The 15635-nt window shown below is 37.2% G+C and overlaps 1 protein-coding gene across 9 annotated transcripts in view; it reads left to right on the top strand.

Annotated features, from left to right (window-relative positions):
• The first annotated feature begins 10850 nt into the window (after positions 1 to 10850).
• Positions 10851 to 15635, top strand: part of Spn (protein phosphatase 1 regulatory subunit spinophilin) — a 182201-nt gene continuing 177416 nt past the window's right edge. For 7 of the 9 annotated variants that reach the window (XM_083129960.1, XM_083129922.1, XM_083129950.1 and 4 more), the window contains exons 1-2: positions 10851 to 11675; positions 13998 to 14070. The gene's annotated coding sequence lies outside the window, so the exon portion shown is untranslated. The remainder of the gene's footprint in view (positions 11676 to 13997; positions 14071 to 15635) is intronic. The other 2 variants (XM_083129969.1, XM_083129904.1) reach the window with 1 other exon arrangement.

The following is a 15635-nucleotide window of genomic DNA, read 5'->3' as shown; positions in this document are numbered from 1 at the left end:
GTTAGAAAAGTTCCCGGATTTGAACCGGCCGGGGATCGAACCCGGGACCTTGAGCATGGTAGTCAGACGCGTTACCGACTGAGCCACCGCGGAATTGCATCCTTTATTACTTCCACAGTACTCGTATTGAAGTCTTTCCTATTAGGGTATATGAGACCAAACCCAATCTCCGGACACGTCATTGTTGTGAGCCGCCGACGAGCAAATGACAAACAGTAATTAAAACGTAAATAATTAACAGATAGCTTCGAAGCATGAGCTATCAGTGTTGGTGCACAGAACCGACCTTGCAGTACAGATTTTTACATTATTCATGTTAATTTGCTCACGAACCAGTTATGTGACTGGTCGTTTCGAACTTCACGCACGGAAAATGAAATTGAAAGGAGTCTCTTACAAGAGCAGCATGGTGCTTTAAATCCTTTCCAAATGTAAATAGTTCCCGTTGATCAGTGGCGTATATAAGATTTTACTCCTGGGCTTTTTTTCTGGTACAAATTTTTATGGCTCAAGGTCGAAACTTCCACCATTGCATTGTTGGTTTCTTTTGGTTTGATTCTTGTTATTACCGTTGCTTTTCGGTAACTTTTGACTAACCGCGACGATGAGGATGAATGGTGATGTGATGAAATTGATGAAAGGACGCTCAGGCTGGAATTCGAACCCGGGACCCCTGGCGTCGTAGCGCACTGTGCTAACCACTACACCACGGTTGATTGATTTTTGATAAATGGACACTCACAAACATTGATGTCCAAGCCGGGATTCGAACCTGGCGTCGGAGCGAGATGAGATAAGCACTCTGCCACGGGGGCCGGCACATTACACTACACCACGGATATCGACTATTGCACTGCAGTTGTGTCTTAGGATATTTATAATAACTGTGCAGCAGAGGCGGCGTTAAGAAGGGCCAGGGAGGGCGACACCCCCAATCAATATTCTTTCGCTATTCTATTAACATTGAAGTACGTACTACATTGGGGAACGTATCTCTTCTTTGTGAGTGCCCTTTGAACAATTTCATCTATCCACGATTTATCAATATCGTTGCAATTAGCCAAAAATAACAGAAAATAGACCCAAAAATGTGAAAAATGCAACTGAGTGCAAAAGCTTAATCCAATAAGCGTGCAAATAAGAAAATGAATAACGAATTCATTATTACTGTCTATTTTGGTTCCTTTTAAATTCTATAGCCAGCCTATTTTACAAGTGTCTACAAATCCACAGGGTGCGAAATCCTGGGGGGATTGGGGGATTTCACCCCCACCAACAATCTTGGTCTCAAAAATCCACCCCACCAAAAAATTTCGGGGGGAGAGTATTTGTCACAACAAACAAAAAATCAGGAATTACTTTAATTTCGAATATACTTTACTAAGAATAATATCGAAAACACACACAAATTAGTGTGGTTGTGAGTGTTCAAAACTTCTCTCTCTCAAGAGATCTAATCAATATCTATATCAATATGCACAATAAAAGTAAAACAAGAATACAAGACAGTAATAATTATGAAATCTAATTGATTTACAATAACACAACGCAAAAACTAATTAGAAACTTACATATAATGAAAGCACTTCAACTATTTCATAATTTATTAACATCTTTAACCAGTTAGTAAACGAATTAGTTTGCCAGTTTATAATATCTGATATATAAAAGTAACAAATTGATTTATTTATTTGTAATTAATAATAATAACAATATATTTTTAATTTTTTTACTTTTAATAACATAATTTATACATATGTTTGTGTGGAGAGGGGGTTGTAGATTGAGAACTTTCTCCCCCCCCCCCCCGCCAGTCTTCAATGATTTCGCACCCTGCAAATCCATGCCCTCGTAAAGTCAACTGACACTCAAACGACTTAACACTTACGTTCTATAACTGTAATTATTGCTATTTTATTACTATCTTCACATTATTTTTACTTAAAGGCAACCTTATGTTAACCTTCACATTTGTATGTTTTCCTTCAGTTGTTCCAACTCATATTTGTTTCTATATTTCTGTCATTTTTATTTTTATTTCACATTTCTATTATTTTATGACTACTGTTACTATAAGGAGTATATTTGTAATATAGGTATATGTCAAATTATTTATTTTTCTTTAGTTGTAGTCATATATATTTACATTTTGACTTTCTCAAGACATCCAAATTTCAACCTCACCTCCACGTTGTACACCCTGGACTGCTTTTTCCAAACTGATGAGACTCTGGCGTCCGGACCTATCGCCAGTATAATCCTCTATAGGACTTGTGTTGTGTGATGTCCATGTGTGCTTGTGGTTGTCCCTTCATCCATTTCATCTTATCACCATTCATCCTCATCTTCCCGATTAGCAGAACTGACAGAAAAGTGAAGTAAAATAAACTAAATAAGTAAATCAATATATTTATCTTTCCTGATGTACATCATGCTATATGACTGAACTTCGCGCGCGAAATAAAGAAATTATTATTATTATTATTATTATTATTATTATTATTATTATATCTTGACTTTAAAAAGTGTAAAGTTTTAAGATGTACTAAGAAAGTTCATTATACAGGGAGGCTCAAAAAGTCACTTAACACCCACGGTACAAGGCTACTGCAGCGCGCAACGTGGAAATGGTGATGACCAATCGTTATCAGGCCAAGGGGGAACCACATTGACGCCACCCGCGCGGTCGGCGGCCATCTTGATGTCCGCCATCTTGAATTCAACTTTAGAATTTTAAATGGGAAAAGGGTGATATGATATATCAAATCAGGCTAGAATGTCACGAGAAATGCAATGGTGAAGGTGTTTTTGACGTATCTTTAACCAGTAAAAAGGTATGACTGAATTCTTGTACCAATTTGCTCCTTTTCGAGGTGTTAGAAAAATGCCTTAAAATTTGTTTAGCGCATTGGTAACGCATCGAGATCAAAGTGACGTCTAGGGAGAGAAGTTCGCATGCCATTGCACAAGATTTTAATCGGATACATCCATGAAGAGCTGTGCATTATGCATGAACGTCCGCAGGATTTTTTCCAGGGAGGGGCAAGGAAGGTATTTTTTTCCAGGGGAAGCAAACAAGGCACATTTTCCCCAAAAATAGTGTTGTTCCCTAAAAAAACATTGCTTAAATTTGAATTTATGGTGTTCATGCAATAATTAACACATATTATTGTGGCTAAAATGAAATTATATGTGTGAAATACATAATTTTTGGTTAACTTTCATTTTCCAGGGGGGGGGGGGCACGGACCCCCCTTCCGGACGCCCATGGCATTATGAATGGTTGTCGCGAACAATTTACAGTGTGACACTTCCATTGAATTTAAAGTCATTCACAGTGACAAGGCTAATGTTTATGTTCATAAGGAAGTTCATAGACAGAATATGCGACCCTTGTCATCTGATAACTAACTTTGGACAGAAACTGCTTCACAACGTTCCCATAGTGTTCTGGTGTTCCTCCCTATTGAAAAAAGAAACTCTTTAAAAAGTACCTTCTTCCATAAGCAAGGATGAAAAAACCTGTTTATTTAACAAATCCAAATACCCCTAAGCATTTAAGGTTCCGTTGATGGAAAATTGACTAACCAATCGTGTTCCACACAGCACGCCACACCATTAACTTACCAGCACTAACCATTCAGCTTTGATCTGTCGAAAATGAGTTATCAGATAAAAAGCATCGAATATCCTGTTTATGAACTTCCTTATGAACATAAACATTAGCCTTTACACTGTGAAGGACTTTTAATTCAATGGAAGCGTCACACTGTAAATTATTCTCTACAGCCATTCATAATGCACAGCTCTTCCTGGATGTATCCGATTAAAATCTTGTGCAATGGCATGCGAACTTCTCTCCCTAGACGTCACTTTGATCTCGATGCGTTACCAATGCGCTAAACAAATTTTAAGGCATTTTTCTAACACCTCGAAAAGGAGCAAATTGGTACAATAATTCAGTCATAACTTTTTACTGGTTAAAGATACGTCAAAAAAAACCTTCACAATTGCATTTCTCGTGAAATTCTAGCCTGATTTGATATATCATATCACCCTTTTCCCATTTAAAATTCTAAAGTTGAATTCAAGATGGCGGACATCAAGATGGCGGACATCAAGATGGCCGCCGACCGCGCGGGTGGAGTCAATGTGGTCCCCCCTTGGCCTGATAACGATTGATCATCACCATTTCCACGTTGTGCGCTGCAGTGGCCTTGTACCGGGGGTGTTAAGTGACTTTTTGAGCCACCCTGTATAGTCTCCAACTATTTTATTTATCAAAATAAAATCCAAGTGTGTGACAGTCATAAAGACTCAGGAATATTAATAGACCCCCTCTCTCATATTTGATAAGCACATTTCAGAAATTTGCAAAGAGCAAAGAGATTGCTTGGTTATATATAGTATTTTACTCATGGAAAGTTTTTAAAAAAGAAGATACCTTAATATTCCTGCATAAAACGATAGTTCGTCCTATTCTTGAATATGCTAATGAATAGGGACATTGAATTTTCGCGATGCGTGAAATCGCGAAATGTGAAAAAAAGATGCAATTTTGAACATTCTGCACGTAACTACACCCCCAATGATGAAATATGCATAAGTTTTATTCGCGAAGTAATGCGAAATGTGTCCTTTTCCACGAAATGAACGCTTTTTCGCGAAATAACCATGAAATATCATCAAATTAAGTAGAAAACACGCAAAACCCGGCAATCGAGGTTGTGCGCGCAAACTGTCGATTTGTAACGAAACGTTTGCCTGAAGTTTCCTATCACTTGCAGCTGAAGAACGTTTTATCTTCGATCACATCAGGAAACGCTGCAAATTGGGATTTCCCATGCATATAATCTCAGTTCGAAAACTTCGCTCCCTGTCAAGCTGCATTCCTTTCTTCCCCCGAATGTCTACTCAACTTCCAGCTTCATTGAACTTGCTAGCTGTAGCAGCGATAAGATTAGTCTGTTCCCGCACATCAAGGGAAACAATGGTGTCATTTGTGTTCAGCTATGAATGAATTTTGTTTGCCATCATGTGATTTTCAGCATGTGTTTGTAGAGAACATATTAACTTTCCAAGTTGACAATGAATACTTTTTGAATAATATAGCTTATAAAATTCCCAGATATTCCCATAGGTATATCTCAATTCTCACATGCCTAAACAAGGCCAGAGGTTTAGTAGCTGATCTTGTTGAAACCTACAATTTGAATTTATGTTGATGTATAAGATTGTAGGATCCACTGTTTTATTTTATAATTATGTATTCAATTTTTTAATTTTGTATAACCAATTTTGACATAATTGTATACCTGGTTATTTAATCGTTATCATCACTTAAATAAATATGATTATTATTATTATTATTAGAACAATACACAGTTAATTGCACAATATTATATAACAATAAACAATTATTAGTATCAGATCTCGTTGAAAACTGTAACTTGAAGTGTAAATATGCTAACTTCTTATCTTATGTTATTCTACAGCTTATGTATTTTATTCGTGTAACTTTGTACTTTTGTATTTGACTTAGTGCTGTATTAGGTTTCATACTGTGCTCAACACTTAAAATAAACGATTATTATTATTATTATTAACCCTATTTTATTCGGGCTAAGGATATCTCAAAGGAGCGCAAGCTCACTTAGCCCCCCCCCCCCAAACGTTAAAGGTAATTCTAAAGGTGGAAAGGATCTTGTACAGTCTCGGACACTGCCGGCTTGTAATGAATACGTTGACTTTCAATGGAATCGTTACAAGCCGGTACTGTCCGTGACTGTACATGAGTAGGAAGGTTTTTTTTTTTTGTTTTGTGTTTTTCCCCCATGATACAGATAAGTTTATCTACTAAGGATACTAATCGTTTGTTTTCCACTTAAAATGAGTACTGATAAGCAACAAGCACACACAGTGACCCTATTGTAAATTTCGCAACATTAGAAAAATAGAAAAAAAATGTGTCGCGAACAGTAACAGACGTTTTGTTAAGGGATGATGAGATTTTCTTCTAAATATTGGTTGACGAATCACATGACTGCTATTGTTTTCCTCAGTTGCTGGGTCAACACCCAAATTTGGGGTGACTCAGTATCATGAGAACAATGGGGGAGCTTCATGGGCGTCGTGGGGGGGGGGCCTTCTTGGAAATTGATATAATTTATTTCAAGTTACAAAAAATGCAGAAACTTAGTTATTTATATCGTTAATAACAAGTAAAGTTCAGTCAGCATTCAAATAGAATAACCAAAGTAAAAACTGCTTCACATCGAAAAAATAGTGTAAATTTCAGAAACCAGGCTTTGTTTTTATATTCTACCATTTAACAAAGAATAAATAAAATGGTTCCACAGTTTAAAAAAAATATAGAGTTTTATGTGAGACGAAAACCAACAAACTTTAGGACTAAAATTTGCCCATAACTTTTAAGCTTTTTCTTGAGTGAACTTAATAACGAAACAGAATACCTATACATTTCAGTATACACTAACTGTGTGAAATGTCAAAAGTAATGAAAAACAGCTGTGCAGGAATTAAAAAATCTCTCCAAGAATATAATATACCTATATACGCTTTCATGGCGTGGTGCTATGTACAGGGGAGCACTTTACCTTTTTTTTCCTTCTTTTTTTATATATATAATATCATAACAATCATAAAAATGGAATAACAATATTTATTTTTTATCATTATTAATTATTGTATAATGACAATAAAAACCATGATAACAATAATTATTATTATTATTGTTTCTACTATTCAACGCCTTGTAATCATGTGGTCCCGGGTTTGATACCCGGTGCAGTGGTTTGGATTCTACTTCAATCTATGGTCCAGTACCGATTAGCTTTTCTGTGCATAAAGTGGTCTTAAAACAAAAATTTCAAATTCTACAATTCAAGTTTTATCTCCCTGTGTTCTTTGTGTCCCCCTTTATCAGTCTCATCGTGACCACTCATCCTCATCGTCGCGGTTAGCCAAAAGTGCAGAAAAGCGACGTACAATCCTAATTCAATCAATAGAGTTTTATCAATGGTCTGAGCACCCTACAAAAATTTCTGTCGACGCCCATGTGTGCTACATGAAAAGAAGAAGCAACGCACTCCAGTCTACAAAGTCTGAAAACAGCGGCGATGGGACCCGAAGTACTGACCGCATATCACCCAATGGAAAGCCTCTTGGCAGGACGACTCTGAAAGGCCTCTTGCACCACGAAATTTAGTTTAATTAAAATATTTTTTAGGAACTGCGAAAACCGTTAGAAACTGTATCTCTCTTTGATACACCAAACAAAATGACCATCCCAACATGCTCGACAAAATGTTGAGATAGGGTGAAATGATCAGTGAGTAATATGTGTTCTGTGGCCACTTTCAACAATCACAATTCATAGTACAAAAAGCATCCTTCACTACTGAATCAGCATAAGTCGTGTCAATCATGGGCAACGCCACACCTCATGACGCAAGAAGGACACGCGACAAATTTGTTGCTCACGGAGAAGCTGATTTACCTCATCCAACCTAGTCGCCAGAACTTTTCCAAACGGACGACCACATTTTTCGGTCCTTGGAGAATCACATGCCGGGGGGGGGGGGGGAGTACGAAAATAGACATGGAAACTGCACTTACGTCCATTCTGCCTCACGAAAAATGGATTGATAGATTTGCTTTATTTTATTTACTTCGCCTTTTTTTGCCTCTTTTAGCTAATTTGCGAAGCTGGAGATGAGTGATGGCATGATGAAATTGATGAATGGACACTTACAAACATTCATGCTCAGGCCGGGATTCGAAGCCTGAACCTCTGGCGATATGCTAATAACTCAGCCACGGGAACAGGCCCGTAGCCAGGCAGGAACCAGGGGGAGACTCAACCCCCCTGGCACTGCCATGAGCCCCACTTGACATTAGGTAAAACTATTTTGTATGATTTGTTTGCAGTGAAGAGTTAAAATATAGACAGCTCACAAATTTAAGGATAAATCCACAGAACATGAACAGCTGCTATTACATTCTCTCATCTTGTTTATGAGCTGAGTCTAAGTATCTGCAAGTATTTAGAAGATTATCTAGACTTTGTAAGTTCTTTCATAGGGGAGCTTCTTTATCTGTACCTTCACTCTCCCTGTTAGACAGAAATCTGTGACTTTGATGTCATCATACAAATTCCCTCCGCATCTGCGTCAAAGGCCAACAGCTCCCAAGTTTTGGAACAGGGAAGTTTCATTTCTTCCGGCGGGGCTGGAATGTATTGTAGGCACTGTGATTGAATATTGTGCATTTTTTGTGTGTCATATAAATATCTGTATCCTCTAAAGTAGTATGGAGTGTGTAGTAAGGGACGATGTCAGAAGCAGTCAATTAACACTTCAAGAGATGTTTCAAAAGATGTAGGAAATGTAAGCCCCGCGACAGGATAAGTTTGCATTTGCAGCAAGTTTTATGTATTAAGCCGCGTGAGAAGGATACTCTGCATCTCCCGCGCCAGTCTTGCCTCAACCACCGAGCTGTTCATATCGCAGACAGTGAGAAAACCGTCAGTATTGCAGCGGAACTAGTATATTCTGCGTGCACGTTTGGGTCTATATATGCAAAATGTTGCTACAAACTTAACCTGTCGCGGGGCTTAGTATTTGTATGATACTTAAAAATTTTATATAACTTAATGACCCCCCCCACACACACACACCATAGGCGCCGGCTCCATGGGGCTTGGGTGGGCTCGAGCCCCCCAATGTTAACGATGTGGGGCAGAGCCCCCCAAATAATTTTGCTTAAGAGGAGCTAATGTATTATTTTGCTTCTCTTGTAAAGTTCAATCTGAATTATGCCACATAAACTTAACTTTAAATACACATTTGAAATGTTATATCAACTTTTGGGGGGCTATGACCAGAGACAGCAAGACACATGACTTATTACTATATACTAAGAATGTAATTATGAGTATTGTTAAAATTTTTACTAGAATGAGGATCAAAAGACGATGTGCATGAACTAGGGTAGTGGATGAGACGTTCGGTCTACAAATGGCTCTCACATGACATTCAGAACGAGGTCATTGGTATATTAGGGAGATCTGTTTTGCGCTCCGTGGTAGCAGTTATTAAAAGTCGGGAATATTTTGCTATTATGGTTGACGAAACTTGTGACATGTCCATCCGTGGACAATTAATATTCTGCATTCGAGCTGTAAATGAAAATTTTGATATTTTTGAGGAATTCATGGGCTTTTATGAGATTCCGAACACTGAGGCCAAAACTTAAAAAGGGAGAGAGTGAGCCATTCATTAATTTATTTCAGTGATCAGAGCCCCCCCCCCAATAATTTTGACAAGTCGGCGCCCCTGCCTCACACACATAATTTACCTTCATCTTTACTGTTAATCTTTTGAAAATGGACTTGGTTTACAAAACCCCCTGATAAAATAACCTGTGAGCCCCCCTGGATATCAATTCTAGCTACGGGCCTGCACGGGGAGCGACTCGCGAAAAAATGAGTTCTTTACGGAACGCATAAAATGATTTGACTTTTTGTGGAACTTTTATTTTTTGCGTGTTTTTAAAGCTTTATTTTTTTTACATACTAACTTCCACTAAATCGCATTAAGATAGGGGAATTTAGCTGGTCTTAATTGCGCGCCTCTATGGGCCCTGGGTAAGTAGTTTTTCGAAGCGGAGCCATAAGTTCGAATCACGAACCAGTCTAGGATATGTAGCTATTGCGTTCGTCACCTCTCCTGTTTTCATTAATCGACTATACGTTCTCATCGATGCGTTTAACATAACTCCCGTCGCGCAGTGGCTATGACAGCGCGCTACGACGCCAGGGGTACCGGGTTCGAATCCCGGCTTGGGCATAGGTTTTCATTGTGAGTGTCCCTTCATCGCTATTCTTCATCCCCAGGTTCGAATCCCGGCCCAGGTGTGTGAGTGTCCCTTCATAAATTTCATCATATCGTCCCCATTTTCGTGGTTAGCCAAAAGTGGCAGAAGCAAAATAAACCAAATCAATCAAACAAACTATTCATCTTCATCTTTGTAAGTAGCCAAAAGGTGGTAGAAAAGCGAAGTAAAATCAACTAAATCAATAAATCAAGCGTCTAACCTAAATAAACGTCAAATATACAACACACAAAATACAAGGAGTGTACAGTCACGGAATATCCTGTGTTGTACAAACAGCAACATCGCCGTGATTTTATCTGATGGATTGATGACATGATGACTACAAATAAATAAATAAATAAATATGAAAACACATAAATTAATATTTGAGCCGTCTCCCATATTCTCCAGGTTGTAGATTTTTGATGCAATAGTTTAGAATAATTAATAAGTTGTAGAATTTATATTTAGTTCCGTTCTTGTGAACATTTGTTGCACAATGTGCGATGAATATTCAATATTGATTTGCTAATTTTTACGGTTGGTACAATTCCTGTTTTTGTGTAAAATACTAAGAGAGGCAAGGCAAGTATGCTACTCAAAGTTGATATTGATCGATTGAGGAAAGATGGAACAATAAATTTAACAGACGACGTTTTCTTCTACCAGAAAGGCCATGCGCTCCATCATTGACATTAGTTTTCTTAAACGCGTGCCAAAAATAAATATATGCATAAGGTTTTAGTCCAAAATATAAATATTGTATTAGATATGGCATATTTGCACAATATGTGTGAAGAACAATGTACATTTAAAAATATATATATATCTGTAGAGAAATACGAATACGAGATCGCGAGATTGATCTTACAGCTTACACGAATTACCGCCGTGTGGCGCCTTCATCGTACTCGCGATTGAGCCACCGACCTACAGCAAACCTTTCACAGTGTTGTCAGAAATAAGTTCGAATTTTATGTCACGTTGGGGCACGACAATATTCAGAGGTGATAAATGGATTCGGCTCATGCACAGAAAGTGAACGTTTAATTTTAAGGACAAAGGCATGTGCTAAAGATTTAGAACGAAGTAATAAATAATATGCAAATGGGAAATAAGACGGAAGTAGGGAAAGTTGACAGTGAATGTGGCAACCATGTGAACTTTGACTGGCTAGCCTGCTGACGAAGGTGAGTGAGTCTGGTGAATGTATTGGGGTGCAGTGTTGAATTGAATGAAAACATGGTGACAAGTGACGGAAATTGTGAAGAAATAATCACAGCATCTTAACAGTGCAAAATGACAAGACAAGGCGAGGCACTGAGGAGAAAAAGGATCATGTTTTCCTTACGTGAGGTTCCGACCATGTCGACAAAAACATGGCAAATATCCAGTGGATGTCTCGGTCGAGTACTGAGCTGAGAGCTTTTCTACAGCCCACGTATTGTACGGTTAGACAAAAAGTAGATAAAAGTAGAGATTGTAAATAAATCTCACCTATATTTTGATTTCACAACTGTGATTCTAAATATATATTTTTTTCGTAGTAAAGGAAGCGACTTTGTTCTAAAACATTAATGTATACAGTTGTGACCCTTACGAAGAGTGCACGAGTACCTACTCGATCTGTGGTACCGACTGTCAATCGAAGTCTTCCCGTATTGTGATTCGGTGATAACCTATCGTGTGCAAACATTATTTCTGTGTATTCTGGTTGGAGATGTACTAAAGCATACATTTTGGGAGGAAGCTGTGGTATTGATACGAATTGAACCATGGTAAGTTTATAAAATTACAGTGACACACTTCATTAATGGAGAAAACAATTAACTTATCACAGTTGTTTTATCTTGAATTCCTTGACACTCGTATTCAAATGATATCGGTTGTGTGGTATTTAAGTAAGTGTTTTTTTTACGAGGAAAGTTTTTTGAAACAGAATTTGCGTATTTACGTGTATATGGTCATTGGCCTTATTTTTGGGAATATCCTGAATTACCGGTACCGGCTGTGTGAAAGTAGGCAAGATAAATTAACGAAATTCATACTTTCCACTACATTTGAGGAGAAGAGCTAATAACATATTGGGTGGGAAGTATTCTAGTGCATTTAATTATCAGAATCTGAATGTTTTTATGTAATTTCCAAGTTTGTTGAGTGTGAGTAACTACAAAATATGTACAAGTGGGTTATGTTGATTTTCAGTGCATTTAGTTAGCTATCAAGTGACAAGTTTCACTGCCTGAGGCTCATCTCTTGCTATAACTAGGGTATTTGCACACACGAACTGGAATAGCCTTGTGTCAAACCTGGCTTTGCTATTGGGGTCAATAAGTTAAGAATATTAGTTAATGTTGGGTAGGAAGTGAACAAACAAGAAATGCATGTTAGTTTTGCGTTCACTGTGACTACTTTTCCATAAAACGTCGAAGTTCATTTCGCACAGGGATTGGGAATGCTATTTAGATGTCATTTTCTCCTTGCAGAATAACAAAAAATTGGATTTAATAATTTTAGATGTTTCCTCCCCCCTGTAAACCCTTATGCCCCAATAATACAAGCTGAGTTACATTTGGATATGGTAATTAATAAATGTTTTGCTTACAAGAAAGGTAAGCACACCTTATTGTTACCTTGTGCTTCCGTTGGGGTACATTTCTTATATCCGCAAGACGGCTTAAATTTGCTAGTTCATTTAATTTGAATATTCGTACTTACGTATTCTGCATTGAGAAACGTTGTTCAAGGTGGCATTTCGCTTATTTCACGGAAATAAACTCTACTCAAATTCCTTTTGTTTTATTGCGATTTCATCATGCTACGAATGCAATTTTTACATGGTTCGATTTCGATGTACGTCTGTTAACACACACTGCTTAGTTTTAGCGATTACTGAAGGTTTTGTTCAATATATGCTTTCGTTGTTAGGTTAGGCAGGTTAGGTTTGGTTCCCTTAGCATTAAAAATAAAGTCCCTAAATACATTCTACTAAGGTTGTCTATCGGGTTGTTACTTCCCAAAAGTGTCTGTTACTGTCCATCTAATAATACTTGAAATAGGGCATACGTAGGTTTGTGAATACAGTCAGCAGGTGCCATTTTCTTCTTGGACTTTGGAGACTAAAACATTGGCCTCAAGATAAGTGGACATTTTAAACATGATTGGGAAATAAATTATGTATCATACACTTAGTATCTATAAGTTTAATTTATGGGCATCAAAATATCCTTTCACCTACAGGAAGCATTAGTGTTGTTGTATTTTGCTATTATATGCCACTCTTCTACCTGCCTGTATAATATAGGACCAAATCAAAAATGTATTCAGTTGCTAATCAGCATAATGAGGATGGGAGCCTCCCCAATGGCATAGTGCATCGTCACTAATCAAGGGGTCCGAGGTTTTATACCCAGTGGAGGCACATTCCACAGTGGTTCAGATCCCACTTTAAACTATAGGTCCAGTCCCAATCAGCCTATGTGTGCATAACTTCAACTTTAAACAACAATTTTAAAAAAATGAGTGTGGATGATCTATAAAATAGATGACACAAGAGATGTATACATTTTATGTGGCTGGTGATCGACTGTACACCCTTGAAAATTGTTGAATTCTTTGATTTAATTGGCACATTTTTGTGTTCTATGTATCAAATTTATTTTGAGATGCAGAAACTGCAAGTAAGCAAGATATTTGGCCATAAAGTTTGACTGTTTGTGCAATGACCTGTCTCCCGGTGAAGTTTTACATTTGTCATGTGTGTGTGTAAGCATAAACACAGCACATGGATAAATAAAGAATTTTGAACTCCAGTTTTTACCGTTTTTTGAACCTGAAATTGACTGTTTTGAAATTTTGCATTTTTATTTAACAAAAATATGTGCCTCTACCCATAGAGAATCTGTGGGAACAGACATCCTAAGTGCCAGAGATGACGAATTTTTTATAGAGCTTGCTTATAACAACTAGTTTTAAAACAATAAAGTTGCAATTTAGGAAATTGTTAAATAAGTATTCGTAATTTGCCTCAATTCAAAATGTGTACATGGAACAGTTTTACAAAGCATCATACATCACTTACATTTTTTTGTGTATTTCAGATGATGCAGATTATGATGATGGATGATGAAGAGATCAAGTGGCCAAGCATAGTCAAGTGCCGCCCAAAGTAAGGTAAGGGAATTTAAGCACAACAATCTGATAATTATGGTATGAAGTATTTAATTTTAACAGTATTTTTTTATTGTTAAACTCAATTTAAATTCTTAATTGATAAAAACCTATCCTCTTCATTTGAAGATTCCAGGATATTTCACTCATATTGATCTGGCTTGGTGAGTAGAAGTAAACCTATTTTCCCCCCTCCAGGACCATAGTACTATTTATTCACATCATATTGATGAATCCGAAAGAAATATCCATGTCAAGTGCAGGTTGAAATAATCCTAGATGCAGTAACTTGGTTAATAGCACCATCTTACAATTCAGACACTGAATTACTCTATCTTGTAAGCATTGAAGGCCATAGATTCTTTATTTCCATGTTTTGATCCTTCATTTGTGTTTTGTTAATCATTTGTTTCCTTTTTTTGGTGGTAAATATACCAGTACACATGTTTTAAGTGAGTTGGATTGTGTACACTTACAGACATAAATGTATGTATGCATGAATTTAAAGTGCATTTATTCTTAAAATGCTACCCTCTGTGGAAGAGTGGTTAGTTAGCATGTTCCGACACCAGGGGTTGAAGGTTCAAATCCTGATTAGGCCATAAATGTGCATTTGTGATTCTCAGTCCTCATCGTTGTGGCCTCGTCTAGTTTGCTGCCGCTCAGTGTAGTGTAGGTGTATCCCAGTGTCAGGCTGGTGCAAGGAAATTGCGTTTAACCAAGTAGATGCAAGAATGGCGGTGTTCAGGTTAAGAAGATTCAACAAATGCCTGTCTGCTGCTTTAAACATGTTTTTAATTGCTTAGTATGCACCACGTCACCATATGTACATCACATCATGCATCCCTCCAGAATGAACTGCAAATGTTGCCGACACCAAATCAACGAAGCAGACAGCATGGTGTTGCACTTTGTAAACACCTAGACTTGTGAGTGCAAAGAGACTCAAAAATTGCAGCGAACTAGACAGGGCTTGCGATTGATGTAGACCTAAAAAAGGACGTGAAATAACCACAATTTTTGATCTGCTTTCTTATGTTTATGAGAAAATGTGTGTGAACAGTTTGTTAAGTAAATGTGTCAAGCAGTTTCTTTACTAAAGAAATATTGTTACAGGCATGTAAAAGAAAAATAATTTGTGTTGCTTGTCGCAAGTAATTCATGAGACTTTGTATTCAATATCTGGTATGCATTACAACACAACTCATACCAAGAAATTATATCTTGTTTTCTACTCAGAATATTTCTTGTAATCTTGAAGGGATACTAAATACATGCACATTAGAGGAATATTGTTCAGCACAAAATTAAGTGTGGTGTGGAAAACTAAGGGATGAAGGGGGCTATTTTTAGATAATAGAAATAAGCATTAGTATATTCTGTCAAAGGTATTGCCCATATATTTTACCTTGCATTACTGGGAAAACTGTTTCTAGTATTGCTACTCAACCAGCTGGTTCAGTATACATTAACTGCAAATGAAACTATCTTTAAAGAAGTTGTTGTACTCTGTTATAGTTTCAATCTCCATTTGAATGGTATAGTTATTTGATTTTGATATCTATGTG

This window comes from Lepisma saccharinum, chromosome 1 (assembly GCF_977018435.1).
Source record: "Lepisma saccharinum chromosome 1, izLepSacc3.1, whole genome shotgun sequence".
NCBI lineage: Eukaryota > Metazoa > Arthropoda > Insecta > Zygentoma > Lepismatidae > Lepisma > Lepisma saccharinum.
The sequence above is the reverse complement of the archived record's forward strand: the minus strand, read 5'-3'. Positions and strand labels throughout refer to the sequence as shown.